Source organism: Anomalospiza imberbis, chromosome 8, assembly GCF_031753505.1.
Source record: "Anomalospiza imberbis isolate Cuckoo-Finch-1a 21T00152 chromosome 8, ASM3175350v1, whole genome shotgun sequence".
Taxonomy (NCBI): Eukaryota; Metazoa; Chordata; class Aves; order Passeriformes; family Viduidae; genus Anomalospiza; species Anomalospiza imberbis.
In genome coordinates, this window is record NC_089688.1 from 32,314,946 (window position 1) to 32,331,078 (window position 16,133).

The 16,133-nt window shown below is 49.4% G+C and overlaps 2 protein-coding genes across 3 annotated transcripts in view; both read right to left on the minus strand.

Moving 5' to 3' along the window:
• OAT (ornithine aminotransferase) overlaps window positions 1–16,133 on the minus strand; it is a 345,851-nt gene that overhangs the window by 133,008 nt on the left and 196,710 nt on the right. The window lies entirely within an intron of this gene.
• FAM53B (family with sequence similarity 53 member B) overlaps window positions 1–16,133 on the minus strand; it is a 45,644-nt gene that overhangs the window by 28,986 nt on the left and 525 nt on the right. The window contains exon 2 of one of the 2 annotated variants that reach the window (XM_068198293.1): window positions 5,144–5,332. The exons of the other annotated variant lie outside the window; for it this stretch is intronic. The gene's annotated coding sequence lies outside the window, so the exon portion shown is untranslated. The remainder of the gene's footprint in view (window positions 1–5,143; window positions 5,333–16,133) is intronic. 2 annotated transcript variants of the gene reach the window in all.

Below are 16,133 nucleotides of genomic sequence, written 5' to 3' on the forward strand. Positions count from 1 at the left end.
TAGGCAGTTTTAGGTAAGAAAAGCTATGGGTGGACAACAAGGAGGCCCTTGAAATGAAAACTGCAAGCCAGATCATACAGCCCTGACCATGAGCCCAGCCTCACCTCCTGGCACCCTCCCCAACAGACTTATTCCCTTGTAAAGCAGACAGATTGCAACTGAAATCTGATTACCAAAATCAGCGTTTTCCCCACATCACTCCCCTAATCCTGTTTCTCTGTTTGCTGCTTTGGTTGTTAATGCAAACAACCAAACTCACCATTTGCACAATCCAAAGAGCACAAAACACTGATCTTGTACCACCCAGTCAAAGCCAGTTGTGATGTTCAAAGATAATAGATGAAAATATCCCACTAAGTATTAACTCTTATTCTGAACTGATATTCTGGCTGCTCTTCCCAGCTCCTGAATCAATCCTGTCCATGTTTACTTGGATTAGAGCTTGCAGTGGTGTTAAGAGTAGCTCATTTAAAGGCCAGCTGGCTGGTAAAGAAAAATCACCTTCTATTATTTTATGAGGACAAAGTTCATCCAGAGTGCAAAGCCAAGATTGGGAATCAATACATTTTCCGAAGATTTACTGTTCCCAAGGGTGCCTGGTCCAGTCTCCAGCTTTCTATGGGATATCAGTGGACTCATCATTTACAGTTTACTGGTAACTTCATCATAAACCTCTGGGCAACCCAGTGACCAAATGAAAACTGTCAAATAGAAAAGTAAACACTTCAGAGTGTCAAAATGACACATAATTTGTGAGCAGGGTGAGATGGGATACTGGGAAGGAATTCTTGGCTGTGAGGGTGGGCAGGCCCTGGCACAGGGTGCCCAGGGAAGCTGTGGCTGCCCCTGGATCCCTGGCAGTGCCCAAGGCCAGGTTGGACAGGGCTTGGAGCCACCTGGGACAGTGGAAGGTGTGCATGGCAGGGGGTGGAATGAGATGGTCTTCAAGGTACATTCCCAACCACACCAGTCTGTGATTCTGTGATTCTGTGATTTCTATCTATCACAATCTCAGCTGTCCCTGCCCCTGACACAGACAGGAGTGCTTGCTGCAGTGACAAACTCTGTGCTGGGAGGACACTGGGGCACCGCTGGCACAAAGATCAAACAAGGGTTCAGAGCAGCATGAAAGCACCAAGCACCTTCAGCAGGTATGATTTCCTCGGGAATAATTGCCCTTCCCTGAGGTGATGGTTAATGCTGCAGCAGCAGACTTGGGCACCCACCCAGGCAGGAGCAGCAGCAAGCACAGGCAGAGGCTCCCTGCCCTGGCCAGCCGGAATGCAGCACACACCATCACACCTCCCTGCTCCTCTGCAAGCCCTGCAATTAACACAGCCCTAATGACAGGCAACACAGCAAACTGCTGCCAAGCTGGCAGCCACCACCACCCCCCAACAACGGGGCCGAGGCGCACTTGCAGGTATCAGCAATTTTAACCACCGCTTGGTTGGGCTTTGGAACCATCCCCATGGAGAAACTGCAATAAAAAGGGAAACTTTCCAGTGAAATGTGATCTCTGGCTCCCCATCCTGCCTCCCAGGGCTCCTGACGCACGGTCCTGCCCTGTCACATCCTCTCCATGCAAACAAGTGCCATGGGACACAAACTGCAGGGCCAGGACAGACCCTATTGATGCTGAGGAGGAAACCACTGTGTATTTATAGACTGGACGCTTTCACACACACACATGCTAATAAAAAGACACTCTGCAGGGACCATTAATTACTTTAAGAAATGTATTTCCTCATTTGCAATCAGATAAAGGAACTATCTTTATCATGATGTCAAGGTTAAGTTTAGACTCCAGCCACGGCCACTGGGATTGACACAATCTCCTGAGCCTTATGAAAAGCCCCTGAGAAACTCTAGTGCACAGAAATCCCCAAATTTTAGCAAACCCTGCTTTCTACATGGTTCAAAACACAGACCAAGCAGAAGCCTCACGTGATCTTTGCAGTGGCAGAGGTGGGAAGAGGTTTCTCTCAGAGCTGCTTTCTAGACAGTATCACACCTATGGAGTGTTTGTCTTGGAAAAAAAATTAAGTGAAATGATCCAACTCTCATCCACAGGCTTGAAAGATAAACTCTGGGGAACAAACATGCTCCTTGTGAGGCACGAGCACAGCCTTAGAGCTGCTCACGGGGGATAAACAGCCCTTCCCTGCAGGGAGGTCTCACACATAACACAGCCGGCTCCAAGCCATGCCCTGCTCACCTGCTACACTGGCCTGCATGGAAAAGACCTCAAGATTCAGCAAACTGTCTGCCAGATGCTCTGCCACGGCTGGAGGGAGCATGAGCAGTGACCAGTATCACATCTCCATGCAAATGATGAAAAACTTCCTCACAGAAAGGGTTACCCATCCATGGAGGGATTTAAAAGCCCTGTGGATGTGGCACTTGGGGACATGGGTTAGCGGTGGCTTTGCCTGTGCTGGGGAAACAGTTGGACTCCATAATCTTAGAGGTGTTTTCCAACCCTACCAGCTCCATGATTCCATGGTCTGACCCCCAGAAATACTCCTCGTGAAGAAAAGTGAGCACCAGCATCACACAGATTTCCACTTGCTGTGGGATCACCACCCCTCTGCACAGAAAACATTCAGCCCCTGTCCAGCTCAATAATCCATCTCCAGCCACACACACTGACATAAAACCTATTTGCAGTGGAAAGGGCACAGGGAACGAGGAGCTGGAGCTGTGTTTTGCATACTGATACACCTCGCAAGCACAACAGTGAGAATTCTCTCAGAATACAAATCACCTGCCCCTGCTGAATTTTTAATGCTGATCAAAGTGAAGAAGCCATGACCCCAGCAGGACCCCACTCCCTACCCCTGCCCCAGCAGCATTCCCTGTGCTGTGCTTGAAGAAAATGGCTGAGCAAGGAGCTACTGCAATTCCTGGAGTTTATTCAATGCAGGTTAGACCCACATGTCTGAAGAACCAAAGCTAATCCTGTCGGATTATACTCTTCTCAGACCCAGAGATGGGGCAACTGAGAGGAGTTTTAAAAACTTTGATTTCATTTTCAGTCTCATGAGAAGGGTGAGGCAAAACAGCTGTAATAATTCACACCATCACAATCAGAAGCTATTTCCTAATAACAGTTATCTATAATGTAGTCCTACTACAAGTAAGTCCTACTACAATACAATTTTTATAGTTCTATTTCTCTAAAGTATCTAATCTTATTTACAAAGCCATCCTTCAAAAGTTGTTTGCAGTTCCATTTTTCTCTTATTGTCTGTCCTATTCTATAGTATTTCTAAGTCAACATCTCTTATCTCAAAGTTTGCATACAAATATACACTATGTAAACCTTCTGTCAAATTTTTAAATTTTTCTACAAACCCATTTCCCACATAATCCCTCTGGGCCAAACTCTGAGCATGATTCTAGGGCTTCACCACCATCCCACTCTCACCAGTGAAGCAGAAATTCCCTCCACTATGCACACCTTGATTTCTCTGTGCAGTCAGACCAGGCACAGCACAGCTGGTCATCCCCTCCCAAACCCTACAGGGGGCTACAAAGAATTTGGGGAAAAAGCCAAAACTGGCGACTTCCATTGAAAATCGTGGGGTTTAAGGTTTTCTGCAAGCTTAACATGGCAATATTCACCCAAAATAAAAATCATGCCTCTCTCCCAGTCCTTCTAAGAAGTGATTTGGGGCTACACTGAATCTCCTCATGGCACAGCCTGTCTCACCCTCAGGGCTTTGGACAATGCCAAGGAGTACATTTTCAATTCCTTGATTTATCGTGTTATGAATTTGGAAAAAAACCATGAAGTCTATCATTTGCATGTAGCTAAGTCTGGGTTTATTTCCTCACTCAGGCAATAATTTGTCTTCTGCAACAGGGCTGAGTAGGCTCAGCTCTGGGCAGTTTGTTACCCTTGCTTGAGTCTATGTCATTAGAGAATATTGAGTTTATTCATGGGGTAAAAACCTCCAATAAATGTGAAAGATGCCAGTCAGGGCCCGAGAAGAAATCTTTTCACTCTGGAAATGCCCCATGGACTAGTCCTCAGCAAACAGGATCATGAGTCAGCACACGTGACTTCCAAAGGACAAAATTTCCACGGAGGCAGCTGCTTCAGGATTGTCCCCTGGGACCCTGTCAGGAGCAAAGAGCTGCCCCAGGATGGCCAGCCTTGGGAGGAGAAAGGCGTCAGCCCTGCCCATGTCACCCTGAGCCTGCAGTCAGTTCCTCCTGCTCCACAGGGTCTTCCCAGCTGCCAGAAGGACAAACACCATCCAGGACACCATGGCTCTCACACAGTGTTCCACTCCTGCCCAACTCCTGCCTGGCAAAATCTTGTGCTGCCCCACGCTCCAGGTACTCAGAGACTACCAGCCAAAAAAAAAAAGGACAAAGAAATGTCTTCCTCTGCCTCCTGCTTGCATCCAGACTAGACTTCTCCAGGGCTAACAAGGCAAGGACACCCTTTCAGCACTAATTAGCAAGTAAAGGACTTGCCTTCATGTAACATAGCAAAGGGGGGAGCAGTGTGTGAGGCGAGCATGCCTCCATAGGTCTGCACAGCCTCAGGAGCCACAATCACCTCAGTGCCTGTGAGCAACAGCTTCACACAGGAACACAGGCTGTCACCAGCACAGCCCAGAACTCACCTGTCCTGCCAGTGCAGGACAGCCTGGATGGAGCCAACATCTACAGCCAGTAAATCCATAGCCAGAAGGAGCTCGAGGTTTCCCATGACAGCACCCATCCCATGGGGCCACGTTAGGAACCAAAAATGCCACATGCAGCCACCACGGATGGCCACATGCAAGCTGGCTCATGGAGCCTGAGATAACCCTCACTACCAGGAACCACAGCCACACCAGGGTCCTGCCCACAGCCATAAATGCATTACCAAGCAAATAAAACTCTATTATTTCAATCCCATCCCCTGCTCCACGTGCCTGGGCACTGCCTCAGCCTGACACCGAAGTCACACAAGGCAGAGGGTCCCTTGCACTCCAAGCCCCAAACCACACATCCAAACACCCCCAAATCTCTAGGGAGAGCCTGAAGTCCAAGCTCACGCCCAGATCTACATGCTTGGGTTGAGCCTCAACAGCAGGCAAGCTCTCACAAAAAAAGGAATAAGGAATTAAGGAAAATTACACACCATCTACTTGGGTAAAAGGTTTATTGCCCCCGTGCTCTTAGGGAATAGGAGTGGCAGGGGAATGAGTCCTGTACACACCAGCAGCGGAAGGACTGAAAGGACAGGGCAGGGGCAGAGGTGCTTTGTCTCAACATCTTTAGCTCGAAGGAAATGGTGCTGGCAGTGACTTTGCCTTTTCCTCCCTGGCAACTGAAAAGGAAAAGAAGAAAGCAAAATTAGTCATCGCAAAACAGCGACCAGCAAGAGAGAGGTGTGAGCGAGGAGCCGTGCGAAGCGGCAGGACACGGGGGAATGGCTTCAAACTGAAAGAGAGTAGGTTTGGATTAGATATTAGGAGAAAATTCTTCCCTGTGAGGGTGGTGAGGCTCCAGCACAGGTTCCCACAGAAGTTGTGGCTGCCCCATCCCTGGAAGTGTGGGCCATGCAGACCGAGCCTACAGCATGATCCCAGTCCCAAGGACCACAGAAGTTACACATTTTCTTTGAGCAAACCTAGAATTATTGCCTATTCCACCCATTAGGGGACTGCTTCTACCTTGGAGTAGTATTTCCATGGAAGTATTGTCCCTGGAAGGGTTGTCCCTGGAGAAGAGCAGCTGAAGCAGCAGCAGCAGCAGCAGCAGTCCAGCCTGCTGGTCCAACAAACCATCTCACCTTTCTGTGGGTTTCCCCTGCTGCCCCAGCTGTGAGATTTATTACAAGAATTTGCAGTGGTCTGTGAGACACTGTGAGTGTTGGCCACGCTCCCAAAAGCTGAGGAATTGCTGAACTGAGACTTGCTTTGGCTGCTTAATCTCAAAAACTAGGGATGCTGAACAAGGCAGCACGGTCTGGGTTTACTTTTAATTACTGCTCAGAGCATGCTGCTCTAGTAAACAGACACAAAAAAACAATTCTTGTTCCTTCCTTATATTCTTTTCCCATGCACAGCCTGAGATGTCTGAGCTGAAGACAGCCCCACCACACTGCTTTTAGTGACTCACTTCCCAGCATAAACAGCTTCAAACAGCACATGAACCCCTCAGAGTACCTGTCTCTATGAAATAACCTCCATCTGCTTACAGACACGTAATAATGCTCTCAGGGTTAGAATCACTGAATGGTGTGGCTTGGATGGGACCTTAAATCTCATCTCATTCCACCCCCTGCCATGGGCAGGGACACCTTCCATTTGTCCAGGTTGCTCCAAGCCCTGTCCTTGGACACCCAACCTGGCCTTGGACACTTCCCGGGATGGGAAGAAGCAGCCACAGCTTCTCTGGTCAGCCTGTGCCAGGGTCTTCCCATCTTCAGTTAGGGGAATTCTCAGCCAGCCCCGGCTTCCTTGCTGGCTCCAGAGCTCTCAGGGTCCCTGTGAGAAGCAAATCCTGGAGATGCAAAGCGAGTTCAGTGCTGCAGCACCGACTGTAACACTGCTGCTCATCAGTGACCACTAAAAACCCAGCCAGATGAAGCAGGAGCGGGATCTGGGACATCTCACTCTGTAATTGGGGAACACTTGCCAAGACCTACAACACCATCATCGCTGTCAGAGCCAATTTGGATGCTGCCTGTAAGTCAGATTTCTCCCTTCTGCAAGGCTGAGATGGCAAACAGGTAGAGGCTGGCAGCCCTTATGGACACGCCTGGATTTAAAGCAGGAAAATCCTGGATGTATGGATCAACTGCCAGACTCCACGTTATCTTCTACCACCTCCCCTTTATGGATAAATACTTTAAGACTGCAGAACCCTCACGTGAAGCCCAGCAAAATGATCCCTTAGAACCTTCCAAAAATTGAAATTATCTCCCTGAACTCAGCAGGCAGTATTAAAAGAATTTCAGCGGACGGTGTCTGTGCCCGCACCGGGTGACACACGTGCCTGCTGTCACCTGCACACCCCACACTGTTTGCATTAGACCAAAGTACTTTGGCTCTTGGGCAGGCTCTGGGGGTTCATTCCTCAGCTGAGAAATGGCTTTCAAAGAGCTCTTGGGCTCCTGAAAGATGAACCTGGAGCCTTTATTAATCCTCCTAGCGACCAAAAGGCACATTTCCCTGCTGTTTGTCCACCCGTTGCCACCAACACCAGCCAGGGGAAGGCACAGTGGAGGGAGGAAGGGAAGGAGCCCTCCAGGGCCAGGAAACCTTTGCCCACGCTGCCACTTCCGTGTCCCCATAAATTTCCGAGCCCTGCATCTTCCATAAATCTCTTTGAGGCACGAGCAGCCAAACATCTGTGAGCTGTCTGAATGAGCGTGAGTTTGGCAGACTGAAGGGCAAACTCGCCTCGCCCCGCAGCCTTCGCGCTCCTCGTTTTCCTCGGGTTCATTAAATACACAACAATCTGTTACCAGAGGACGGTTCCTACGCGCAGGAGCTGCCAAGGAGCCGGGTTTGATGGCACTGGTGGAGATGGGGGAATGTGTGACGAGCACAGGGGGGCTCTTCTTGGTGCAGCAGGGCAAGGAGAGGACGGGCTGCACCCACCCTGCCTCCCCCAGTGACCACCCGCCACGTGGCACAGGTTATCTCTTGATAACCTATGTCACAGCCATCCTGGGGGTGATTTTGGGAAGCTTCAAGGGGGACAGAGCAGAGTGTGGGACAAGCAGGAGGAGATGCCAGCCAAGGATGTTATCCTGCAGCATCATCCCAACTGGAATGGAGAAATCAGGCTCTGCCAGGGTTATTCACACCTGTGAGCAGAGCCCTGGGCAGGGGGCATCCCTGATCCTGAGGAAACTGGGGGTTCCCACTGCTGCTGGGCAGCGTGAGGCCCAGGCACGCCACAGGCAGACTGGGCTGATGCTGTGATGGGGAACAGCACTGGAGGCTTCGCCTTCCCTCAAAGGAAGTCTTTTGCTACGAGGGAAAAGTCAAAGCAAACACCCACTCACGGTGTTTACCCGCCTAAATCAAAGCCAAAGCAGCCCTGAAACGTGCCCGACAGCATTTCCACAGAGTCATTCACGGAGAGTTTGGACTTGGCTGTTAGCTGGTGTTTTTAATATCGCAGGGAGACACTTGCAAGGCTGGAATAATATGGAATCTGTTGCTGTAACACACTCTGGGCTCCTGTGAGGTGTCAGCAGCACGTAGAGCCCAAACCTTCTGCAGGTTTGGCTCCATCGGGGTCCCTGAGGGCCAGCAGTGAGACGCTTCCCATGGGGAACAGCTCCAGCGAGCCCGAGGTACCACTGCCCCGAAGCAAGGTACCCACCAGGGGATTGCCCAGCCGGAGAAGTAATGCCCACAGAGGACAATTTTCCCAGAATTGGGATGCTTTATCCCCAGAGATGGCCCTGATTCCCATGGAGTAGGGTAGGATGAGCTCCACTGTAGCTTAGCAGCCATAAAAGACCAGATTTTGCAGCCCATTTCAGAGGTGAGGAAAATTTTTAAAAAGTACGTGGAAATGCAAACAGCCCCTGGTTTTATTTGGGCTGGCAGGAACACAGTTCTGTCCTTCACTCCTTGAGCTCATTTACGACAGCGTGAATAGGCAGTAATAAAGGGGAAAAAGAAATTAGAAATCTGCATTTTCCACCCTATAGGTCTCCATCTCTGGATAGCCTCCCTATACCCCTCCTTCTCTCATGCCAAGGGTGAAAATCAGGAGAGAAACAGATTCCTTTTTGCCACAGAAAGGGGAAGCCCAAAGGACAGATGGGTTGGCCCCAGAACCAGCGCGGTGTGAACCACAAAGCCCACTCCTGAAACAGCATCCCGAGGAGAAGTGACCTAAATGCTGCATCCCATCCCCGCTCCAAAGCTGCCAGGAAGGGAACCACGCCAGGTATTTTGTCAGTGCACAAACATGAATGATTGCCCAGGACAAATAGGGCAGCAAAAACGTCCACCTTCATCACATGGAAAAAACATGTATCAACTTGCAACCCTAATGAGCGAAGGAATTAATGGATCCTGGAATTTGTAAACCATTGTGCAGTCCCTAAAATAAGGCCAGCACCTTAAATGAATGAGACTGCTAGTTAAACAGCAGGTTCTGTTAGAAAGCAAGATACAGGGGATTTTATAGATATTAAGGACAATAAGAAGTCACACTGACAACAACAGAAAGAATGGTGGAATCATTAGTCAGGATGCAGAAAAGGAAGAAACAGACAATATAAACATTACTGTCCTGAGCAGAAAGGAAAACGACACAATCACATTTGTCAGGAGTAACCTGGGATGATATTAAACATCAGGCACTAAATATAGATCCTTCTTAAACAACAGCTCCAAATAAATTTACGCCTTCAATTTTATGAGATCATGCCAAAAAATCTTCTGAGCCATCACCACGGAGGGTCCCTGAGGACAGGCACAAGCCTGGTAAATGTGGTCAGTGAGAGCTCGAGCCCAGCAAGGCTCTGGTTTCAGTGCAAGGTCAGGGAGTCAGGAATCACAATTACAACACCAAGGAAAGAGCTCTCCCCTCACCTGAAGCCTTTGTGCAGGTGAAAGCGAGCACTGGTATAAAACACCTCATTAAAGTGCACAGAAGTGGATGACAGCTCCTGATAACCCTTTACTGGCACATCTCAAACAGACCTGCAGGTAACTGGTGACACTGGCTGCAGCAGAAACTACACTGCCACCCTATGCCATGCAATATTTCTGGCAGCAATTGGGAAGGAAACAGGAAAACCAGTGCTCTGGAAGTGACTTGAGACCAGCAAAGTGCTCTAAATACAGAGAACAGCGTGGTGACACAGAACGGAGAGAAGCAACCAGCACAGCTGGTTACAGAGATGTTAAGATACACCCTAAAAAACTAAACTGCTTAAAAGCCACTCACCTCAAAGGCAGGGGCACGAGCCCAGGCTCCTGCGTGGTGCAGTAGCTTACCCAGGCATGCAGGGATATGTCCACAGGCTGGATAAATCTGGGGTCTCCAGGAGGAGAAGGGATGGTACAGCCTCTGTGCTCTGCGCTCCACATCATCTGCGGGCACCTGGAGCCTCTCCCCACCTCTAACCAAGGTCTGGAGGGGACTCCAGGAGTAACTGGGGGGCTGCAAGACACGGGTACAGTACAAGATGGAGTGGTAACTGCTGAGGATGACCTGGCTGCCTCAGAGAGGGCAGGAGAAGCTGGGCAGGTCCCTCAGAGGGAGCAGAGCAGCAGTGGGACACCTCCCAGCACTGCAGGAAGATGGAGCTGTGCAGATCCAGAGCAAGGGCAAAGGGCAATTTTTTCCTGAACAACACAGACAATAATCATTGCAATTAACTACAGCATCACAAATGACTGCACAGGGCTCTCAGCCAGTGCTACAGCTTTATGTCTGCACTGGGGGCCCTTCTAAAAGACACTGAACCATAGAATCATTAGGCTGGAAAAGACCTTTAAGATCAAAAGACATTGAACCATAGAATCATTAGGTTGGAAAAGAGCTTTAAGATCACTGAGTCCATGCTCTAGCAAGAATTAACTCAGAAAATTGCTAAAAATGGTGAACCACAGAGCAGTCCCAGGAGCAGGGCTCTCCTGGCTCGCTGCCCTACACCCCGAGTGAGCTGCTGCACCCCGTGCCCAGCAGCCCCCACGTCCCAGGGTGGGACGTGCAGGGGTCAGGAGGGTGGGCTGACAGAGCAGCTCCTCCACAGGCTGGCCTGGCTCTTGTCCAGCTCCTCTTGAAGCTGCCACCTTCCTGGTGTATCATGGGGTTCACAAGACAAGCACAGGGAGAGCATGGACAGCACAGCCCATCACACTGCAGAGCTGGAACTTTTTCTTTAAATTAAGTTTCAAATACGTACATCTGAAACCCCCATGGGAAAAGTAATTTCTACCAACAACACAAACCATGAGCAACCGAAAATGTGGGTGAGTTTCTAAATGAAAAAGTTACATTTTGGCAATGTACATCCTCATGAAAGATGCTTTCACTCTGAGAAGTACCATCCATTGCACTGCATTTCATTTATAGCACAACTGACAGTCCAATAATGACAGAATGGCCTGGACTGGAAGGGACCTTAAAGAGCATCTCATTCTAACCTCCTGCCATGGCCAGGGACAAATTCCACCATACCAGATTGCTCCAAGCCCTGTCCAACCTGGCCTTGAACACTCCCAGAGATCCAGGGGCAGCCACAACTTTTCTAGGCTTTACTGTTTTTCTGAATTAACAGAGAGTCTACAAACCCAAAAATTGATATTTCTAATGCTTTCTGTATCTTTTTAATTATAATAGCTCTTCAGCTTTGGCACACAATTGTAGCTTTTGGCACCTAGTTCATAATATTAAAACTTATCCTTTCGAAAATATTATACAATATTCATTTGTACCAGCTGGGACAAAAAAAACCCCAAAGCACTTGGTAACTGGGATAATAATATATACATTTGAAGTAATTTCATAACATTGACAACTATTGCCCAGCACACCAGAAGGCTGTTCTCAGTAGGGTTAAGGCAGTCACAGAAACACAAAAATCACAGTTATTGTGACTTTCCCACATCACTTGAAATGAGAAATGGCCAGATCCCCCTGGCCTAACTGTGCTGCCAGGCTGTCCTAACCAGAGAAGACCAGTTGCCTGCATTAATTCCTTTTCCTTGTAATTAACATTTCCCATTGGTGCAAAACAGTGATGGTGGCACTTGCACAACTGGGGCAGACGAGCACGAAGTCTTGTCTGGGGTCAATGCAAGAGTCATCACAGGGTAAAGGACAAAAAAAAATCTTAAAGGCAAATAAGTAACACACTTTAACTCATCCCCTTGGCTTTAGGAGCAGGATGAGGGGTGAGTCTCTTGACCCCCTGGTCCAGACCAGTCGCTGAGACCAAAGCCAGTCGCTGATGCACCTGGGCAGCCACATCCTTCTGCACCACCACCTCCCCAAGTCCTGCTTCTCCTCAGCCACCCAAAGGACTCCTGGTCCTTCCTTTCCAGGGCTGGCTTTGAGCAGAGAGAGGGAGAGCAGGTTTTCCAGCTGCTGGATCAAGCTTGCCAGATCCCATTTTTTACAAACCCTAGGAGATGTAAGCACAAAACGGCCGCGAAGTCAAACTCCTCTTTCACCACGGTCCCATACCTACCGCACAGCCAGCCCCGAGCCCTGGCTGCTGAAAGCAAAAGCTATGGCCAGGAGCCACAAATACAGGGAATGATGTAGCCCAAGGGATGCTTCAAATGGACTACAGAGGAGTGACACCAATGATGCTGCTATATTTAATCCTCTAAAAGCAAAAACCATGACCAAGTCTCCCTTGGGTACACTTTTAGGGGGGAGGTACAAAAACTCAACGCACCAGAACAGATTTTTTGCACTCACTCAACCAGTTCTTAAAATATTACTCAAATGAAGTGATTACTGAGCCAAAGTGGCCTGGTACCTCCCACCCATCCATGCAAGGACCCACAGCAAGCAGTGTTGGGAGCAGCCACGCTTCACACAGGGTCTGGTGCTGCTCCTCCAGGTCAGTCTAATGCAGTTTACTCCTCCCTGCATTTCAAAGAAACTTCTAATACACCAAACCTTATGTGTCTTACACAGCATATGTCAGATGCATAAGATGCAATATCACACATATCCAACGCCACAGGCTACAAAACTCATGGATAAACCACCTGAAGCCAGGAGAAATTCTGGCTGGAAATTAACTGCACCACCACATTTAATTTCCAATCCCCACCTCACCTGCTGATGACTAAAGACCCACAAATCCACAGCCTGTACAGAGATGCACCATCCCAGCAAGGCTTCAGAAACAGGCTCTTGCTTGGGAATTTTTGTCTCCCTAAAGGCAGCCAACTCAGAAAAGTTTGGAAAAACAAACCAGCCCATGGATCTGTTCCCTCCAGCTCCCTGTAGCAGAGCCACGTTCTGCATTGCTGCTCTACAGAAATAGCTGGGTCATGGGCAGCCAGGCTGCAACTGCGGGCGTGGAGCGTGACCTTGGAGAAGTCCTTTTTCACAACTACAACACGGCCACTGCTCGTGGGGTGACTTGTGGGAAGAACCAGAGCTCCAGGGCTCGGGTCTGCCCGTGTCCTGACCGCTTCCAAGGAATTTACAGAAGTCTCATCCCTACAGAAAGTGGTGGCACTCATCCCATGACATCCCTGGGGACCAGGGACAGGAGCTTCCCCGGGGGGAGCAGCCCACAGGCTTCATGACCAGGCAGGCTGGCAGGCACAGAGGAGTAGCACGGTGGAAAATTCCCTCCTCTTCACCCGATGAGTTTATATTTAGCTCTCTGAGGAGCAGACCGTTGTTTTGGTGATATTTTTGCCCAGCCCCGCAGGGACCCCTGCAATGGGAGCTGTGGCTCCCACCACACCACACGTGAGACCCACAGCAGTCACAGCCCTCTGCTGCTCAGCAGACCTGCTTTTTTTTTTTTTTTTAATTTCTGTTTCCCCGAGTCAGCAGGCTTGCTTCCTCTTCCTCCTCCTCCCGTTTTGGGAGAGAAAGGAGCAGAAAACCTCAGCCAAAAAGAGAGCTTGCATGTGGAGCTGCAGAGGAGCAACATCCCAGATCCTCTGCTGCCTTGGTCCCCCATGGCCATGGGAATAAAACTTGTCTTTCTGAAGGTATTTTCACTCTAGGAGAGAGTTTTGGTGAGTGCAGATCTGACACAAAGGCTCTGCCTGCCCTGTCCCTCCCCTGAGATGTGGGAAGGAGACTCGACCCAGCTCTCCAAACAGCTACGAGCATCTCTGGCACCTCGCCCTGTCCCAGCCCGTTGGTCCAAAGTCTGCCCTGCCAAAGATTAATGTTCATTAGGACTATTTCCCAGCACCATCATTTGACAAACCACGTGACACGGGAGGGGGAAGGGAACAAAACCAAAATCACCCTTTCAACTTGGGGTGTCCTCTTTTCCATCTGAGATTTCACAAGGCAAGTGCAAACCACCTCCATCCTGACAAATAAAAGAAAAATTCTATGCAACATTAAAAGAAAGAAAGAAAAAAGGAAGAAGAGTCTCAAACCACACATCTGTCATTTCAGAAATCAGAAATCAACCAGCAGTAATAAATAGACAAGTGGGATAAAGCTCATTCCCTTCCCCACCCATCAGGACACAGCCCACGGTGTCAGTTCTGCACACAAATACAGGTGTTTTGGCAAAAAGTTGTTTATCTTGTTCTGCCTATACTTTTGCTGAAAGTGAAGCAAGTGTTTGCTACTACTAGAAAAAAAAAATATTGCATATAATTAACCAATGCAGATTTGGAGATTTTTATTGGTATATGTTTGCCTATTTGCATGTGTACATATTTATTCACATGTATTTATTTATGCAGGTATCCATAGCTGAAAATTAACCTACATTGGTGCTGGCTCTGTCCCACGGTCTGCTTGATCTCCATAGACAAAAAACTGGATCCCACTCGCACAAATCAATTATCCACTGAACTGATTTGCACAGATTTTCTATGCAAAGTTTTGCATTTACAGCAAAAGGCCATCTGCTTTCTATAACCACTGTGGTTCCTGGACACCTCGGCCCTGTGCAGAGCTGGAAGTCGCAGAAGTTTCCCTCCCTCCTCTGGGCTGAAGCTGGAGGCGAGAAAGTCAGGAGCCAGGGATTCAGCAGCAAACCCAGCACGCGTGGCCGTGCTCCACGTGGCTGTGCTTGGCAGGGTGTCCTTCCCTCCTCTGAAGTGGAGAGAAGGAAGCAATTCCACGGCAGGTTGTTTTGGCTGGGCTTTTTCCTCCTCTTTTGGAAGCAAGGAGGCTGAGTGCTTCTCCTAAGTAAAGTGCCTCCAGCCCTAATCCTGCCCCCCTGAGCAGGGTTGTGCCAGAGCTGGATGTGACACACCCACCGCCACAAGCATCCTTCGGGCTCCACAGGACTCTCAAAAATGAAGAAATAAATCAGAATAAATAACTTCAAACCTCCACCGAGCCACGAGAGAGACGTACTGACAGAGCAAACCGCTCTGAAATTCAGGTTTTTTCCTATCACTCTAATTAATCTGCTTCATGACCCACCCCAAATATTTTCTCTAGAAACATTATCTACACTGTTTTGGGGTTTCTTATTTCTTTTTCCAGCCCTCAGCCAAGCCCTGGTAAATATTTCTGCCCACGACAGAGGCAGGCCAAGGGAATCTGTGCTTTGTGATGGCAGCAGCATCTCCTGTGCTTGGAAATACCCAACACTGGGCAGAGATGCTCGCAGCCCTCCGTGTTTTTACTGGATTATCGCAAAACACTGCTACCTCTGCAATTTGCAAGTAGTTTTTAATCTGTCAAAACAGACTTTTAGTATTGCTTGAGGATTCAAAAGGAAAATATGCACATCTGGTTTCAATCGCCAACTGAAGTTTTGTCTATCAGCCTATTTCATAACAAATTACGCTCACTTTTCACTCCAGAGGATTTCCTAAGGAGGGGATGAGCTGCCAAGGTACACCAGCGTCTGTGGAGACCGCACGGCACCGAGAGGCAGCGGCACAACTCAGTGACAGGCACCGCGCTGCTGCAAACTCTGTGTGTCAAGCAAATCAAAATTATTGAGGAAAAGCCCCTTACCCGTGAAATCTCTGCGTACAGCTGAGCATGAAACCTTCACGTACCTTAGAACCTGATCAACCTGACGTCACCGAATGGAGAAACGAGACTTACAGGCTTTCTAGGACAACCCCCCTGCCAGGGCACTTCACGCAGCAAGGCGCTGCCGTGCTCCTTCGCAGCAGCGTCGGGGGCTGCAGCCCCCCCGGGGACCGGCCTGTCCCCCTGTCCTGCTGCCCTGAGCTACCTCACACGCGCCAGGAGTGAAATCCGAGGCACGGCACGGTGGGAAGTGTGCGCTGGCCCTGGGTGAGCTGGAGAGCATCTCTGCGGGGATGCTCAGCCACGGCTCCCCGGGGCTGCAGCCCCCGTGAGACCCCGCACCCGGGGAGTGCTGCACCGAGCCCGGCGGCACCCGAGGCTCAGCCCCCTGGAGCTGCACTCTCGGCCCGGAGAAAGGAAAGCACGTGTTGATCCTTTCGCAGGAAATCATTCCAGTGGCAAAGGCAGAGGACTCGGAGCGG